General features: G+C 39.8%; 1 pseudogene; it reads right to left on the bottom strand.

Annotated features, from left to right (window-relative positions):
- Positions 1-548: 548 nt before the first annotated feature.
- LOC128049810 (all-trans-retinol dehydrogenase [NAD(+)] ADH7-like) lies at positions 549-18,252 on the bottom strand (annotated as a pseudogene).
- Between the last annotated feature and the right edge of the window lie 328 nt (positions 18,253-18,580).

Below are 18,580 nucleotides of genomic sequence, written 5' to 3'. Positions count from 1 at the left end.
ATGATCTGTTTTCAAAACCTAATTCAACTTATTTTGTAACAAGTGCTTTTTAAAAATATTTACATTTGAATCCAAAAAGAATGGTTACAATGTATTAAAGGCTATCCATAAGATTAATATTAGTGTAGGAAATACATGTGTCATATCTTTATGGCTAAATCTGCAGGGTAAAATTCTTTTAAAAAGTCTTTATTGCAACATAAAAATCCAAGTGTATATATATATGTACTTGATGTATATTATATATGTACTTATATGTATGTTATATATTACACATATACAATCTTAAAATATATAATTTTGGCTTTAGAACATGTAAGTTAAAATTTTTAATATTGTTGACCCAAGAACCCTGCTAATTCCCAGGTGCTCATAAGACACTGAATGTTTATTTCATGAAGACTATACATCTTCATATATATATCTGTCTTCATTCTTGTGCTTCTGCTTGTATTTATGAAACAGATCCATGGTCACAGCAGAGGAAGTGTAAAAAGGGAAGGTCCAGATCACCGTCATACAACACAGACCTTCTGTCACCTAGAACCTCAAAATGACAGGACAGTTTGAATGCTGAAATGTAAAATGACAGTCTTTAGTGATTTGTTTCCATACCTTCCAAACAAAAACATTTCATGCAAGTGTCCTTCCTGCCTGATTTAGGAAACTTCAGGTCAGTTCTGCTATTGGAAATCCTTCCGGGCCTGAGGTCTCCACCATTCATTTTCTTTCTGTGGGTCTCTGATATGAGTATCTAAGCTGATTCTTGAAGCATCAGTACAATTGCAAAAGCTGACAAGAGTAAAGTGATTTCCTGAAGGGAAAGTCTGAAGGACAAGGATGAATAAGGCTATGAAGATGTGAACAGGAAGGGTCATCCAGTGAGCTTAGACTTCTGGGTGTCTAGGAGAAAAGTAGGTGAGTGCTACTCCCTGGCTTTATCCCCAGAGCCTAGCACAGAGGCTGTGATAGGGTGGGTGCTAAATTCTTAGCTGTTAAATGACTTGATATATTAACAAATAAAAGTAGGTTGTGGTCTAATAGTAAAGGCTTTCAAAACCATGCTAAGGCATTGATATTTGGGGGCAACTTGAGTTTTAGCAGTTTAGTGAAGTTCTGGCCAATATGGTAAAGTATAGTAGGCAGGAGACCTATTATCACACAACTGTGTTAACATGGTCAGTGAGAGATAACTGAATTTAACTAAGGTAACAACTGTGCAAAATGAGAGCAAGCACACCTGTGTTCACTGCAGCACTGTTTACAATAGCCAAGAAGAGGAAACAACCTGTGTCCATGAATGGATGAATGAAGTGTGCATGTGTGTATAGTGGAATATTTTGTCATAAAAGAATTAAATTTTGCTATTTACAACAAAACGGATGGCCTCAAGGGCATTATGCTAAGTGAAATGAGTCAGTCAAAGACAAATGCTATATGATCTCACTTGTATGTGGAATGTGGAATCTAAAATAACAAGAACAACTTCATAGATACAGAGAACAGATTCAGTTCAGTTCAGTCGCTCAGTCTGAACTGTCCGACTCTTTGCGACCCCATGAATTGCAGCACACCAGGCCTCCCTGTCCATTATCAGCTCCTGGAGTTCACTCAGACTCATGTCCATCAAGTCAGTGATGCCATCCAGCCATCTCATCCTCTGTCGTCCCCTTCTCCTCCTGCCCCCAATCCCTCCTGGCATCAGAGTCTTTTCCAATGAGTCAACTCTTCACATGAGGTGGCCAAAGTACTGGAGTTTCAGCTTTAGCATCATTCCTTCCAAAGAACACCCAGGACTGATCTCCTTTAGAATGGGAGTATGACATGGTAGAAATAAGTGAAGGGAATCAAAAGTTAAAAAAACAAGTAAGGAAACAAAATCTAATCTTCAAGGATCAGAAGAAAACACACTTTAGAAAGCACTTTAAAAACTATAAAGTAAGGAAATTTTGTGGCAATACTTGAAGAAGTGAGGGGGTTTGTGACAAAATAAAAATACCTAAGATGAAATCAATCTATTAAAAAATCAAAGTACAGAGGTTTTAAAAATTGGTTCTATAGGACAATGACACAATAAGTCTATGAAAAAGGCTTATTCTTTTTGTAAGTCTTTACAAATCTTGCTACATAAAAAATATAAAATGTGAAGGAAACATACATTTATAAATATTAAATTTAAAAAGTAGCCTATGAGAAGAAGACAAGATAACCATAAAAAAGCAAGTACCTTTGTCCTGAGTTGAGCAGTTCAAATCTTTTATTGATTTTTTTTTAAAAGCTAAATCATGTGTTATCAATTGGTCCAGGTCAAATTTCTTTTCCAGGAAATCAGTCACTAGTTTGGGAACATAATCTCTGCTTTCCCAACCTGTAAATAAGCACACGTGTTCTCTTTAGACTTTACTAAATGATTTTTATATTTTATTATTTTATATTTGTTCCTTCTCTCTTTTGCACTGTTACCTTTACCCTGAATGATACTATTCTCAGCAGCACACAACGGAACTGCATTTCTCCCTTCTCAAGAAACAAAGGCAGAAACTCCATGAAAAACCTTTCTTGCCCCCACATCTTCTAGCTACCCCATATCTCTTCTCCTTTTACAGGAAAACTACTCTACAGGAAGAATTTTCTCCAGTTCAGTGTTCTCAGTCCCACTTCCTTTTCTCTTACTTTCTCTTGAGCCCACTCAGTACCTGGCTGCTATAGCTCTTGTCAAGGTCACCAGAGACATAGACTACGGCCAGCGTGAGGCCAAGTCTTTTCTCTTTCCGCAGACCTGGGATACGAAAAATGAGAGGCCAGTTGGTACAGATGAGATTCTTCAGAGAGGGCTCCTTAGAGAGAATAAGACTAGTTGAGAAATAAACAATAAGAGATATAAGTTGAGCTTCCTCACTTTGACTATTTGTGTGATGTGGGTAGTATGGATTATTGACAAATTAGAAGTAGAATTCACATATTCACTGAGTGTCTTTTGAGTATATGCTAAGTACCAGGGGGCTTCCCTGATGGCTCAGATGGTAAAGAATCCACCTGCAATGTAGGAGACGTGGGTTCAATCCCTTGGTTGGGAAGATGACCTGGAGAAGAAAATGGCAACCCACTCCTGTATTCTTCCCTGGAGAATCCCATGGACAGAGAAGCCTGGCAGGCTACAGTCCACGAGGTTGCAAAGAGTTGGGCATGACTGAGTGACTAACACTTTCACTTTAAGTACCAGGTACCATTTCAGAGATGGGAACAAGATGGAGGCAAAAAATGGCCTGTCCCTGGTCTCAGGAAGAACAGGAAGCCCAAGAATTCTCTCCCTTTAGTTCAGGGAGACTGACAGCAAACAAATATTGCAGAGTACATCATCAATGACAAGAACAAAGGGGAAAAATAGAGTAGGGGCAGTAGGTTGTGCAGAGGCCGAGGTTATGCAGGTGGGGTGGGAATGTGATTTTTTAAGGCTTAGGGAAGTCCAGTCTGATAGGGTGACATCTGAACAAAAACATAAAGGACAGGAACTATCCAGAAATCTTGGGGTAAAGTAGTTCAGGGAGAAGGCAGAGTAATTATAAAGGTGTTGAGGTGAAGTGTTGGCCAATGAGAACAGTGAGGAGGCCAGTGTGTCAAGAATAGAGGGACAGCAGTGGTAGCAGTGGGGTCAGAGGGCTGGATCATAGGGGGGCTTTCGGCCATTGCATGTTTGAGATTTTATTCTGAGTGAGAAAGGAAGTCATTAGAGGTGTTTGGGAGAAGGGTGACCTGATCGGATTTCCCTTTTAATAGTCTCATTCTCTGGCTGCTCTGTAGGGAATACTCTAGGAGACAAAGGGCAAAAGCAGGGAGGCCGTTGACCAAGTAAGTCATTGATGTCACGCAGGAAGCGGTGATGGTGACTTGGACGAGTGATGGTGCTGGTGAGAAATGATCAATCCTGGGTATACTTTGAAGGTAGAGACAACAGGCTTTGCTGAAATACTCATGGTACAAGAGAAAGAGCATAACCCGGGGTTTGAGGCCTGATTAACAGGAATGATGGAGTCGTCATTTATTGAGATGGGAAGACTGGGAGGCAGGAGTGGTTTGGGGCAGGTAAAGTTCACATGTCTACCAACTATCCAAGTGGACATGCCAGGTAGGCAACCTTTATATCTTCAGGTCTAGGCTGAAGACATAAACTTAAGTGTTATGGGTAGAGTGTATTTAAAGTCTTGAGACCACAGAAGATCACTGTGGAAGGAAGTGTAAATAAAGAGGAGAAGAGGACTGAACACTGAACCTTAGGACACACCAAAGTTAGAATCTTAAGGATGTAGGGGAACCAAGCAAAGATTCCTGGAAGGAGTGACCAGTGAGGAAGGAAGAGGAGGAAGGGAGGAGGAAGAACAATAGCAGCAACAACAAAGTAATATCTAGAAGTGAGGTGAACGGAGTGTTTGAGAAAAAGGGAGCTGCCAGCTATATAAAATCCTGCTGATAGTTCATTTAAGACCAGGACTTACACTGTTGGTGGGAATGCAAACTAGTACAGCCACTGTGGAGAACAGTGTGGAGATTCCTTAAAAAGCTGGAAATAGAACTGCCTTATGACCCAGCAATCCAACTGCTGGGCATACGCACCGAGGAAACCAGAACTGAAAGAGACACGTATACCCCAGTGTTCATCGCAGCACTGTTTATAATAGCCAGGACATGGAAGCAACCTAGATGTCCATCAGAAGACGAATGGATAAGAAAGCTGCGGTACATATACACAATGGAGTATTCCTCAGCCATTAAAAAGAACACATTTGAATCTGTTCTAATGAGGTGGATGAAACTGGAGCCTATTGTACAGAGTGAAGTAAGCCAGAAAGAAAAACACCGATACAGTATACTAACACATATATATGGAATTTAGAAAGATGGTAATGATAACCCTGTGTGCGAGACAGCAAAAGATACACAGATGTATAGAACAGTCTTGGACTCTGTGGGAGAGGGTGAAGGCAGGATGATATGGGAGAATGGCATAGAAACATGTATAATATCATATAAGAAACGAATCGCCAGTCCAGGTTCGATGCAGGATACAGGATGTTTGGGGCTGGTGCACTGGGATGACCCAGAGGGATGGTACGGGGAGGGAGGAGGGAGGGGGGAGGGGGGTTCAGGATGGGGAACACGTGTACACCCGTAGCGATTCATGTTGATGTATGGCAAAACCAATACAGTATTGTAAAGTAATTAGCCTCCAATTAAAATAAATAAATTTATAAAAATAAAAAATAAAAATGTATATGATTAAAAAAAAACCAGGACTGAGTTGACCATTGTCTGTGTCAGACTTTCTGTGTTATTTTCAATCATCCCCATAAAATGGGACAATCCCTTTTATTTTGGCTTTAGATCCAGAACTTTCTGTCGATGATATTTAGTGAATCAAATAAACTCTATTTTTCATACACATTCTCATGTATGTTGAAAATAATAGATTAAATCAGAAATTTCTGTTCCATAAAATCATCCCAACAGGGAGTGCTGGAGCCTCTCATTCAGGCCTTAGTATGGCAGATGCTAATACTAAAAATATACCACCAATACTAGCACTAAATCAGAGTAGGGGGATCATCTTTTGTATCATCACGGCCACAGTCTCATTTTAGATCACTTCATATCCATTCTTGGAAGAAAGACTTTTCAGGGAGGATATGATGAGAAAACAGACTTCTTTCATTGTCAACAGGGTTAAAGCCACACTCTCAGGCTGGAGGCTCTGTTGTTCTTACCTTCAAAAATGCATCCCTTCCACATGCGTCCAGTGAAGAGCAGCACTGGGTGTAAGTGAGCATCTTGGCTGATGGAGGGGCCCCTACCACCATGCTGACCACTTAGTTCTTATTGCAGATGCAAAGGCATCAATCCAAGTTTAGAATGAAGGAGAATGTTTATTTCTCATCTCATGTTATGGACTCAGAAATACCCTACGTACATTGTGGTTCTAATAGTTGATTTATTTTCCAAGTCATGAAGTAAAATTAGGCCCACATGCCTTTTGCTTTATGCTTACTTTAAAAAATTCTCAACACAATTTTAGTCACAACTTAAACTTGTTCATACATTTGACTTTTAAGGCAGAAAGTAGAAATTAATGTGGTCAGTGTTCATGGCATTTTCAGTTTACCATGGACCAAAATGCAGGGGGAAATTTCCTACATTTTCAGAACAATATCACCACTTGAGAAGGTTTAGAAAGCCATTTGAACTAAACTAAATCAAATTACCTATACTGAATCAATTGACCCAGTTTTTTTAATTAACCTTTAATATGAAAATTAAATCAAATGTTAAAATGTAGGAAAAAGGAATCCCTTTCTTGGTTGCATCTCTGAGACTAATCCCACATTTGCTGGTCATCCGCCCATTAACTATTTATTAATAGTTTTTCTGAATACTTGATAGTGAGAGGGTAACAGGCAGGAAGGCCAGGGGTCTCCAAATGGAGGAAATAGCCTGCAAGAGTCAGACATTTTTCTCTCTCTTAAGCAGCAGGAGGAAACAAACTAGCGATATTTTTTCCTTCTCTATACAAATTTAAAAGGAGGTTTTTCTTAAAATTCTGTGTTGCCATGACACCTGGTTTCACCTGAAGTTAATCAATGCCTTTTTCTCGTGGATATGTTTATCTTAAGCTATGCTAATGTACTATGCATTTACCCCAAACTCTGTCTTCAAGTTGGTTCTGCCTTTCGGCTCAGAACCTACTTGACAAACCAGTATGTTATACTCAGATATTGTTCCTCTAATCTATGTAAATGAAACTATTTGTATGGTGATCTGCCCTTCTTCAAGATTCAAGTTAATCATTTTATGGCCCAAGGTGTACCATTTGGTGCCAAGATTATCACAAAATGCATCTTATGGGTGAGGGGGCCTGGTGCCATTCTGAGTTTTAAGACATTCCTTTCTTTCATTAACAGACTGCTAGTGACTATATAACATCCAGCTAAAGACTAACAGGGGGGCACTCTTTCTGCCCGCTTCTGATGTCTATGTCAGAAGCTTTCTCCATCTCCTTTATACTTTAATAAAACTTTTATTACACAAAAGCTCTGAGTGATCAAGCCTCGTCTCTGGCCCCGGATTGAATTCTTCTCCTCCGGGGGCCAAGAATCCCAGCGTCGTGATTCAACAACAACCTTTCAGTAGGTTGTAGCAATAGATGTTATTTATTAGAGACCCATGTTCATTAAAGTATCATCTGGAAATCAACAGAACCTAATAATATCCAATGTTGCATATTGACTGTGTAAACGTGGTATTGGTTGCTATGTAATAATTCTAAGTGACATCAGGGAAGGGGAATGACAACAGTGGTAAAGACTACTTTTTCCTAAGGTACCAAAAATATTAGAGCGAATTTAGGCTACTGCTCAATAGGGAGAGAATTGATTGTGTCCCATATTGTCCCATATTGCAGTTCTCCTTTCCTACCGTAGCACAGACTGAGGCTTTCTAGTCCAGGAGATCTGACCTCAGATCTAAGCAGAAGTCTGGTGCTACTGACTGCCACAAGGGAGGCATATTTTAGAGAATTGAGGGCTTCTATTTTGAGAGAATTCAGATAAGAGACGGAGAAGGCACTGGCAACCCACTCCAGTACTCTTGCCTGGAAAATCTCATGGACAGGGGAGCCTGGTGGGCTGCAGTCCATGGGGTCGCTAAGAGTCGGACATGACTGAATGACTTCACTTTCACTCTTCACTTTCATGCATTGGAGAAGGAAATGGCAACCCACTCCAGTGTTCTTGCCTGGAGAATCCCAGGGACGGGGGAGCCTGGTGGGCTGCCATCTCTGGGGTCGCACAGAGTCGGACACGACTGATGTGACTTAGCAGCAGCAGCAGCAGATACAAAGAAGCAAAGCTCAGGTATAGAGTGAGAAATTGGCTACACCATGGTTTTGAGGGAAGATGGCCAAATTTGGAATAGCCCCTCCACCCATGCCTTTTGTTCCTGCTTTCTCCCCAAAGAGTCACTTTAGGCTATTTGGCTTACTAATGTTCAAGAGATGTAATCATTGTTGCAAAAGAAAAAAAAAAAAAAAAAGCCATATATACAAAGCAGAGTAATACTTGGGCAATTTGCCCTGATGGTTGACTTCCCCGCAGTCTGGCCACATGAGAGTGGCATGATGTGATACTTAACTTTACAGGCAGACCTGCACGTAAGTTTTTGTGTGGCTTTAAGCACAACTGCTTCACGATTACCAGGTATTTTGCCTAATAGGTAGTTCCTGTTAGTAAAGCTATGGAAAATGAGTTTCCCTTTGTGCAATCGAGGCAGCTTGTATATTGCGTGGCTCCCATTATCCTGGCTCTTACCATAGTTTCAAGATGCCCAATAACTTCATGACAGTAGCCCATAGTGTCACCTGTCATTTCTGACAGCACCTCACTGACGGGCTTGGTGAAGTCCTTGGGGCTGATGCACTCAGTGGCTCCTACAGCCACAGCCTTTTCAAATTTGTCTTTGCTGAGGTCAGCCCCAACGATCCTGGATGCACCAGCTGACTTACAGCCCATGATGACCGAAAGGGCAACTCCTCCCAGGCCAAAGACTACACACATTGAGCCAGGGGTGACCTGTGGGGAGACAAGTCCTGTAAATGCTAGACCTAGGGTAAAAAGGTAGAACCTGCCAAGCATCTCCAATCATAGAACATGAAATTCAGAAGATCACTTTGATGAGTTACTAGGACCAAATGACTCATTCTCATGACAGTGCCACAAAGAGAATCAGAAACAGCACAAACCCTTGCCAAATTTGTTTTAGATTTGGTTTAACCAGCATGTTCTTAGTGATCATAACTGAATCTTTTGTAAATAAGTTGAAAGTTGAGCCTCCATGTTGCAATAGATTATCGATCCATGTATAGCTTCAGGAAGAAAATGTAGTTAAATCAGTTGGAGGATTTTTACCCATACTACGTGTTATTAGGGTTTCCCTGGTGGCTCATATGGTAAAGAATCTGCCTGTCATGCAGGAGACTCAGGGTCAATCCCTGGGTTGGGAACATCCCTTGGAGAAGGGAATGGCTACTGATTCCAGTATTGTTGCCTGGAGAATTCCAGTGGACTATGCAACCAGCACGTAGTCCCTGGGTTGCAAAAAGTCAGATGTGACTGAGCAACTAACACTTTTATTTCATGCTATATTAAAGAAGATTCTAGCCAAAATTCATCTCCTAGATGAACACTCTTAATCCTATTATACAGCAGGGGGCAAGGAAACCTGAAAACACTCCTAGAACACTTTTAATCCTATTACACAGCAGGGAGCAAGGAAACCTGAAAACAGAAAGACCTGTATCTATATATGCATGTGTTTTGAAATGTCTAAACTTATAAGCAGAGATTTCTGTGGGTACAGAGGTGCCATACCCACTCTCCATGAGCTGTAATTTCAGCTGTGGCCTCCCAAGCTCTCAGTTCAGTTCCTGAACTTGGAGCTTTGAAATCCGTGTGGCCATTCTCTCAAATATCATTAATCATTCACTCATTCGACAACACATTTTATTGATGAGTTCTTTGTGGTCAGAAACTAAACTGGGCATGTTCTGCCTTTTCTTGTAATTTCTCTGGTAGTTTTACTAGCACAGTAAAAAAAGTAGAATACTAATTTAAACTATATCAATGTCCCTTCTCTCATCTCTTTCTTGGAATAAATCTGTTTCAACAGCCATATGTATATTTTCCACAAACTCCTTACCTTTTTAGTCTTCCACATATTTGGACATCCCTTTCCTTTATTCATTCATACTTTTCCAAGTATTATTTATTGAGTCATTACTATGTCCAGGCTCCTTGCTAAGCAGTGCAGGGAACAGAGACTTGGTCCACACCTTCCTGGAGCTTGTGGGCTAACGAAAAGTAAAGGCACAAGAATTTGAGATTTGGGACCATACTATTAATGAACCAGTCATGTTACCTTGAATAATAGAAAGAGATTCCTGCTTAGATGTAGTGGACAGAAAGAAATGAAGAACTTCTTTGAGCAAGCAGGTGATTTTTTTTTTTTTTTTTTTTTTTGAGAAACCATTTCAGCTCAATTCAGTTCAGTCACTCAGTCATGTCCGACTCTTTGCGACCCCATGAATTTCAGCACGCCAGGTCTCCCTGTCCATCACCAACTCCCGGAGTTCACTCAAACTCACGTCCATCGAGTCAGTGATGTCATCCAGCCATCTCATCCTCTGTTGTCCCCTTTTCCTCCTGCCCCCAATCCCAGCATCAGTCTTTTCCAATAAGTCAATTCTTTGCATGAGGTGACCCAAGTACTGGAGTTTCAACTTTAACATCATTCCTTCCAAACAACACCCAGGACCGACCTCTTTTAGAATGGACTGGTTGGACCTCCTTGCAGCCCAAGGGACTGTCAAGAGTATTCTCCAACACCACAGTTCAAAAGCATCAATTCTTTGGTGCTCAGCTTTCTTCACAGTCCAACTCTCATATTCATACACGACCACTGGAAAAACCATAGCCTTGACTACACGGACCTTTGTTGGCAAAGTAATGTCTCTGCTTTTCAATATGCTGTCTAGGTTGGTCATAACTTTCCTTCCAAGGAGTGTCTTTAAATTTCATGGCTGCAATCACCACCTGCAGTGATTTTGGGGCCCCCAAAAATAAAGTCTGACACTGTTTCCACTGTTTCCCCATCTATTTCCCATGAAGTGATGGGACCAGATGCCATGATCTTAGTTTTCTGAATGTTGAGCTTTCAGCCAACTTCTAACTCTCCTCCAGAGAAACCATTTATTTCTCCTTAATTTTTAGATTTTACTAGGATGCAAATCTAAATTGGTAGTCTTTCTGTTTCTTCCCCGGTGGCTCAGTGGTAAAGAATTTGCCTGCAATGCAGGAGACCTGGGTTCAATTTCTGGCTCAGGAAGAACCCCTGGAGACAGGAATGGCTACCCAGGAATGGCCATCCAGTATTCTTGCCAAGAGAATCCCATGGACAGAGGAGCCTGGCAGTCTACAGTCCATGGGGTTGCAAAGAGTCAGGCACGACTGAGCGACTAACACTTTCACTTTTCTGTTTCCCCCAGCATTGTAACTTTTCCCAACAGGTGATCTTTATTTTTTATTTATTTTTTTTTAATTTAAATTTTTATTTTTACTTTATTTTACTTTACAATACTGTATTGGTTTTGGCAGGTGACCTTTAAACTGAGAATAATGTTAAGGAAGCAGCCACATAAGGGCTCAGTAGATGAGCATTCCAGACAATCAGAATACCTTGTGTAAATATTTTCATGCAAGACAAGGACAGCTCAGCAGGCTTATACATCTCACGAGAGGCGAGTGTGAGTGGATCATAGTGGGTTAGATGAGATTGTTCCAAGAATGGAAGCTATTGAAGGGTTTTTAGCAAAGATGTAATGCAGACCAATTTATGTTTTATAAAATTACTCTGATTTGTAAATGGAGAATTACTGGAGATGGAGAGGAGTAATGAAAACAATAAAAGGAAGGCCATTGCATCCAATGAAGATATGATAATGGTAGTGAGATGAAGAAAATGGAAAGATTTAAAACATACCAGAATTGAAAGAGACACATGTACCCCAATATTCATCGCAGCACTGTTTATAATAGCCAGGACATGGAAGCAACCTAGATGTCCATCAGCAGACGAATGGATAAGAAAGCTGTGGTACATATACACAATGGAGTATTACTCAGCCATTAAAAAGAATACATTTGAATCAATTCTAATGAGGTGGATGAAACTGGAGCCGATTATACAGAGCAAAGTAAGCCAGAAAGAAAAACACCAATATAGTATACTAATGCATATATATGGAATTTAGAAAGATGGTAATGATAACCCTGTATGCAAGACAGCAAAAGAGACAAGAGGTAAAGAACAGACTTTTGGACTCTGTGGGAGAGGGAGAGGGTGGGATGATTTGGGAGAATGGCATTGAAACATGTATACTATCAGGTAAGAAACGAATCTCTAGTCTAGATTCAATACAAGATACAGGATGCTTGGGGCTGGTGCACTGGGATGACCCAGAGAGATGATATGGGGAGGGGGGTTCAGGGTTGGGAACTCATGTACACCTGTGGTGGATTCATGTCAATGTATGGCAAAACCAATACAGTATTGTAAAGTAAAATAATAAAAATAATAAAATAAAATATACCTTGTAGGTAAAGTTAGCAGGACTTGCTGCTGGATTGTATATAAGGGGATGGAGAGGGAAGATCAAGGATGAAGAAAATTAGAGTGGGCATAAATATGTCTGGGTGACAGGGAAGAAGAAAATTAAGAATTCCATATGATACATACTCATTTTGAGATACCTGTGAGATTCTTAAAGGGAGATGTCAGGTATGGCATTGGATGAAAGAATTTGGGGTTCAGAGAGAGTACTGGAGATAGAAATTTCAACTCAACTAACATATGGACAATTTTTAAGACTTCAGAGTTGGATGAGACCACCACATACGGGATTGTTTGGGGAATGGTTTTAGTAGTTATGAATTGTGTGTTATTTTACCCACTTCTTCTACTTATTAAGAGTGACATAGAGAGTCAGTTTAGTCACTCGGTTGTGTCTGACTCTTCGCAACCCCATGTACTGCAGCATGCAGGGCTTCCTTGTCCATCACCAACTCCTGGAGCCTGCTCAAACTCCTGTCCATTGAATTGGTCATGCTGTCCAACCATCTCATCCTCTGTCATCTTCTTCTCCTCCTGTCTTCAATCTTTCCCAGCTTCAGGGTCTTTTCCAGTGAGTTAGTTCTTTGCATCAAGTGGCCAAAGTACTGGAGCTTCAGCTTCAGCGTCAGTCCTTCTAATGAATATTCAGGACCAATTTCCTTTAGAATTGACTAGTTTGATCTCCTTGCAGTCCAAGAGACTCCCAAGAGTCTTCTCCAACACCACAGTTCAAAAGCATCAATTCTTCAGCACTCAGCCTTCTTTATGGTCCACATCCATACATGACTACTGGAAAAACCATAGCTTTGATTCTATAAATGGACCTTTGTAGGCAAAGTGATGTCTCTGCTTTTTACTATGCTGTCTAGATTGATCATAGCTTTTCTTCGAAGAAGCAAGTGTCTCTTAGTTTGATGGCTGCAGTCAGCAACTGCAGTGATTTTGGAGCCCAAGAAAATAAAAGTCTGTCACTGTTTCCATTGCTTCCCTATCTATTTGCCATGAAGTGATGGGTCCAGATGCCATGATCATTAGTTTTTTGAATGCTGAGTTTTAAGCCATCTTTTTCACTCTCCTTTTTCATTTTCATCAAGAGGCTCCTCAGTTCCTCTGACATAAGCTGAGTCAAAATAATCACTCTTAAATTTTCACATTTTCATACTATATACTAGCCATTAGAGGTTGCATTTTGTCCCCCAACCTAACTACTTATTCATACATTGAAGTCTTAACTCCCAGTACCTCAGAATGTGATCTCATTTGGAGTTAGGGTTTTTGCAGAAGTAATAAACTTTAAGGTAATTCAGTTCAGTTTAGTTCAGTCGCTCAGTCAAATAAGGTAATTAGATGGGTTCTAATCCAGTATGATTGATGTCCTTATAAAAAGGGAAAATTTGGATAAAAAGACTGGCATAGAAGGAAGGTGATATGAAGAGACATTGGGAGAAGACAGCCAAGGAGAGAGACCTGGAACAGATCTTTCATTCACAGCTCTTAGAAGAAACCAGTCCTGCCAACACTTTGATTTGGGATTCCTAGTTTCCAGAATGTGAAACAATAAGTTTCTGTTGTTTAAGCCACCAAGTCTGTGGCAGTTTGCTACAACAGCCCTAGCAAGTTAACACACCAGCGTTAATAGTTATTTTGTGAAAAAGATTAATTTTAGATGTGAATCTAAATTTCAGAAAAGAACCTGAAGGAAATACAGAGGAAACAAAATTAAATCTAGAGATTTTATTTTCACTTATTCAGAAATAAAATTTTAAATCTGAATTTTTCATTCTCTTCCAATTGACCTGGCATTGTGTAGAAACAGCCTGCATATGAGATGCTTTCAAAAGTTTTGTTTTATAAAAAAAACTTCAGTTTTCCTTAAAAAAAAAAAAAAAAGGCATTTAAAAAATAAAATAGGAACTAGCCCACCCTGCTTCTTACCTTGCCAATCTTAATAGTGGCCCTGTATCCAGTGGAAAATCCACATCCAGTTAAACAGATTTTCTCAGGAGGAGCTGCATCAACAGTCTTAGTGATGGAAGTTTCATCCACCGCCGTGTACTCAGTGAATGTACTGGTGCTCAAGAAGTGATAGACTGGCTTGCCCTTGCATGTACATCTGGTGCTGCCATCAGCCAGGACTCCATGACCAGTGATACTGTTTGATACGGCAAATACTCAGATTAATTCAATTCAAAAAATTAGCACAGGAACAATTAAATGGCATTACAGAAAAGTGACTGAAACCTACTCTGTCCTTATACAAAGGTTGCCATCTGGGTTGCGACAAGCATTGCATTCTCTACACTGAGGCAGAAAGTGGGGGATGACTTTGTCATCCAGAGAGAAAACATGATGTAATGTGTTGGTCATTAACATTAAAGGATGAAATAGACAAATGTGAATTGAGCCCATGCCATATGCAAGAAGCTTAAGAGTAGAGGCATGCCTTGGAGATATCACAGGTTCAGTTCTAGACCATTGTTGTAAAGTGAGTCACACAAATTTTTTGGTTTCCCAGTGCATAAAAAAAATCATGCTTATACTATCCTGTAGTCTATTATGTATGCCAAAGCATTGTGTAAAATAGCAGTGTATATATCTTAATTTAAAATTTTGCTATTGGAAAAATGGCACTGATAGACTTGCTTGAGGCAGGGTTGCCTCAAACTTTCAATTTAAAAAAAAAAAAAAAAAAGCATTTCCTTAGAAGCATAATAAAGCAAAGTGCAATTAAAAAAGGTATGCCTGTATTCTAAAGTTTATAACCACATCAAATTTGTTTGTTAAAGGTTGAGACTTTGCCAAATTAAATTTCACTCTATACAACCCATTTTCCTTGTGTTCTTTTATCCTCCTAAATTCATTAAGGCTCCTCTAATAATTCCTAGTTGCATTATTTCCTTTGATAGGATAGACAGCCCTACTTATCTCAGACTTGTGGCTCAACATTTGCACACCTAGTTTCATTGTAGTGACTCCTTCTCCAATGCTGTCTACAATCCAAGGAGCTTCATATCCCACAATCACTGAAAACTTAGACACTATTGCTCCTTTTCATCACATGGGCATCTGTTTGACAGATTCCCATTGCCAACACCTGGGTTCAAAGGAAAGAACATTCACCAACCAGCAAAGGGGTTGTTCTACAGTTGGGAAGACATTTATCTCTTTCTTGAAAAGACTATAATTATTTATGCTGGATGACTGCCCAATATAATAGTGTTGATTCGCGAATTCTGAGCTGAGGATCAACCATCAAACCAAAATCTCTCTCTTTAGGGAATTTATAGTACTGCTGCCTCTGGCTGTATTTTTGAATCTCAGTCTTTTTGAAGTAAACTGATGCTCCTGTGAGGGAACTAGAATGCAGTTTGTTACCCAGCACAGAAGTAGATGTTTACAGTTAGTTCCTCCTCTTGATGAAAGATAAGAGGGAATGGGAATGATGTGCAGAAGAGAAGTGAGCAAAATTGTATGTTACCACAGTGCTCGGATAACAAGAGATGGTCAAAGAAAGATGGCAGCAATGACTATTCAATAATCTGGTGATCAAAACAACGGTTAGGCTCTGTCCAAAGGAGTGGGGGGAATGTTCCAGGAAGCTGTCAGTTCTCCAGGCACAAATGAGTTCCTTATTTTTTGTGAAAAGTAATCTCAATGTTATTTGATAACCAGAAGATTTACAAAATATTCTTTAGTCATAATGATTAACCATTTTTATCACTGTGTCAATAAAAATTCAACAAATGAAAGTTATACAGAGCAGATTAGTAGAACTGTTTTTTAATCAATAACTGCCGTTAATTTTATACCCACTATGGCCTTATCAATTTAAAAAAAAAACAGAATGAGAGTTAATAACTGAAAATTGGGAATCATTTCCTTATTTAAGGATCCAACCTCACAATAATATATACTCAAAGTAGGGGTGATAAAATTTTAGGCTTATATGCACTCTCAGGTTACTTTAATACAGACTTCTTTCACCTTTGGTGGAGCAACTTCTATCTCCTCAATGGAAAAGAGTTTCTTCTGTTCCCATAGCACAGCCACTTTACGTTTAATAACCTAAGAAATTGGTGAGAGTTATAAACAGGCTCCAAGTTTGTCTTTACAGTTACAGACTCTCCAAACGATACAAATCTGGACAGATCACTTTGTAATCCTTAGAGATCATCTTATGTACACCTGTGATATATGAGGAGTGCAGCCCAGAGGTACTAACAACTGGATCTGTGCTCACAGAGCATGTGGGAAGCAGGGCTGGACCAGATTCTGAGGTGCACCCTTTCCAGCCCTTTGCCTTTTCTCTGCCTGTGCTCACATAATATTTTACTAAACTAGGTTCTTTTACTACCATTTCAAAGTAAAAAAATGTCACCTGTGTATCACTTATTCACAAGAGCAGATTTGTAAAACAGAAAATGTTGTTGATATATCTTCAAGAATCTAAGCCAGTATTTAATAGCTGTATAATCATGTAGCAATGGTGAGGACATTAGAAAATTAGCTTGTTTAGAGATGAAGGGAACCATGAACATCATGATGCATATAGACTGCGAATTCCTGGATGACTGTGTCTTTGCATCTCCTAATCCCTTTTTGTACCCAGCCCAGTTCTTGCATTTCATGGGTCTAGATAGGTGAGGTAAAGCTTCTCATCTCTGCTGCTGCTAAGTTGCTTCAGTCGCGTCCAACCCTGTGCGACCCCATGGACATCAGCCCACTAGGCTCCTCCCCTCACAGAAGTGGAAATTAAAGAGTGGAGCATCTCAATGAAGAGCCTTCAGCTGTTCAACTGGTTTGGGTAGTTATTTAATTAAAGAATTTTGCTGACGTTATTGAAATCAGAGAAGGGGGGAGAGAGAGATTGTTTTCTTGATTTCCCATCCTCAAATCTGTTTAGGAATCCAATTCATTTGTTCAGACACCAAATGAGTTATCAGTTATCTTTCATCTTTCTTGTCAACTAATACACCATTTCTAAGATCTGCTTTAGATGGATAGTTACTACAAGAGATTTTGAGAAATGATATGCTGGAAACAGTTGGGACGCTGAAAGCCATCAGTGATTTTAACATTCACCCTCTGCCTCTCTGAGGCAAATGTCATGGGGCACAGTGTTGCTGACTCTATTGTTTTATTCCTGTCCTCTTTGTTGCCGTTGTTCAGTCACTCAGTCATGGCTGACTCTTTGTGACCCCATGGACTGCAGCACACCAGGCTTCCCTGTCCTTCACCATCTCCTGGAGCTTGCTCAAACTCATGTCCATTGAGTCAGTGATGCCATCCAACTATCTCATCCTCTGTCGTCCCCTTCTCCATCTGCCTTCTATCTTTTCTACCTCTGTCAGCAAGTAATGTCTCTGCTTTTTAATACACTGTCTAGGTTTGTCATAGTTTTTCTTCTAAGGAGCAAGTGTCTTAATTTCACGGCTCCAGTCACCGTCTGCAGTGATGACCCCATATAAAAAGGGTTACAGTGCAATGTGGTCCAATGTTGATGCTAGAAATTTCACATCACAATTCCACACTAATGCCTGCTGGATTAATAGCTAAGATTTAAAGTCAAACTATAAATATAAACTACGTGGAGCATTGAGGAGTTTTTGTGCTTGAGAATGACAGAAAAAAGTCATACTGGAAACATCTAAGAATGAACATTTTGTGTCTTGAGAAGTAGTAAATACCAATATGTGTCATTGAAAGTAAATTTATGGAAACATTTTGCTTACCAGAACAATTGCCCAGCTATCCTGAAATTCAGTTTTTAATAATGTCAATAGAAGCCACATTTTTCCATTTTTCTTGCTGAAAAAACTCCCATATGCTATTTTATCCTGTTTCTACTGGCATTCTCTGAAATCCTAACCCATTGCTCTCCCTCATCCCCCAGGGTATGCTTGCTCAACAGGTATTTAATTCCCCAAGAAATATCCCCAAGTATTCAATTATGTTAAGATATTCAAGTTCTAACAACCAGACCCACATTATTAGATCATGAGGATACAGAAATGTTCTGCTCACATTCCCAGCGGTGCCCATTCTGCCATTCTTTTTGTGCTGTGTTTCAGTAAACAGACTTTTTCTGCCTGTTGTTTAGCTCAGTTTGCTGTAAATAACAGTATCTTGTGCCCTCAGATAAATGGTCTGGCTCAAAAGTTCTGCCTTGAGTGATATGACTCATGTCTTCAAGACTTCCAATGGGCCATAACCCTCACCCTTGGCAGTCAATTTTGAAAAGAAATATGGTAACCTGCAATGATCAAACCATGAGTAGAGCTCTAACAAAGACAAGATGGTCAATCCTATTGAAAATGACTGAAAGCTTTCTTATCCATCTTATTTCTGGGGATATAAAAACATATCAGGT

The sequence above is a fragment of the Budorcas taxicolor genome, chromosome 6 (assembly GCF_023091745.1).
Source record: "Budorcas taxicolor isolate Tak-1 chromosome 6, Takin1.1, whole genome shotgun sequence".
In the NCBI taxonomy this organism is placed as follows: Eukaryota; Metazoa; Chordata; class Mammalia; order Artiodactyla; family Bovidae; genus Budorcas; species Budorcas taxicolor.
This window is presented reverse-complemented; position numbering and strand designations above follow the sequence as displayed.